Source organism: Frankliniella occidentalis, unplaced genomic scaffold, assembly GCF_000697945.3.
Source record: "Frankliniella occidentalis isolate FOCC.00 unplaced genomic scaffold, Focc_3.1 Scaffold2717, whole genome shotgun sequence".
Lineage (NCBI taxonomy): Eukaryota > Metazoa > Arthropoda > Insecta > Thysanoptera > Thripidae > Frankliniella > Frankliniella occidentalis.
Window position 1 is genome coordinate 4698 of NW_026269794.1, and position 1090 is coordinate 5787.

Genomic DNA, 1090 nt, shown 5'->3' on the forward strand with positions numbered 1-1090 from the left:
GGGGGGGCGCCCACTCTGCCGTGGACCGCCACGCCACGCCCCGACCCACCACGCCGCTTGCAGCTTTTTGGCTGGCAGTGTCTTTCGCCTTTTTTGGGTGGCTGCGCTCTCGCGGGCTCACAGGAGTGGGTAGAATAGCCAAGCATCGCGCTCGACCCGCTCGAACAGCAGGCGGACCGCACGGCCTCGGCGCGGCCCGGGTCAGCCTTCCAACTTCCACGGGACAGAGAAAAGGCCGGCGGCAACCAGCCACCTCGTACAGTCCGGGCCAATAGCACATGCGCAGGGCGGCAACCAGCCACCTCGTACAGTCCTGGCCAACAGCACGTGCGCGCGGACGGACGCTTAAGGTTTCGCGCTTGACTTGCACGGCTTGTTCTTTTTTTTTCAGCCTTCCCCGCGCCGGAGCTGTTATTGGCAGCAGTGAGGCTCTCAGCTGGCCGACCGGCGACCGCAACAGGAAGAGGTTGGCGACACTGCCGCGGGCGCGCGCGCGCGCGCGCGCAGCGGAGGCGGAGTGCCGTGTAGTGCTCGTGCAGGGGCCTGGAGGCGGCAGCCTTGCTCAGGGTAGCCGCGGACAAGGCGAAGGCTATTGGCTATGCCGGTTAGAATTGGGTCGCTGCGACAACACCTGGGCAGCGTATGCGTCTGCCGGCCCCTTGCCTCCCCGCCCCGCCGCGACGCCCGCGGTCAGCGCGCACGCGCGTCGGCGAGCTGGGCAGACGGGACTGCCTAGCAGAGGTATGTTCATGGCGGCCATTTGGCACGAAGGCAAGGAGGGTCCACGACGAGTGAGTTGCCTAGGCGGGGCGGGGTGGGGCAGAGGGGCCAGGGGCCGGGTGGGACGCGTCGCCGCCGCCTGCTGGGACGACGCTGCCACTCAAGGGCGCTATCGGGGAACACACAGCGCGAGGCTGCGTAGGACGGACCACCTACGGCCAGAGTACGTGTGAGGTGACACGCTGTTGGTGGGGGCGCCGCGTTCAAACGACGCGCGTCGTAAAATGTAGTTTGTGTTTGTTGCTGGGCCGCTGTGCCACTTCCCGTCGTCGCGTCCAGGGCGCCGCCACCGCGTCGAAGAGCAGGCGTT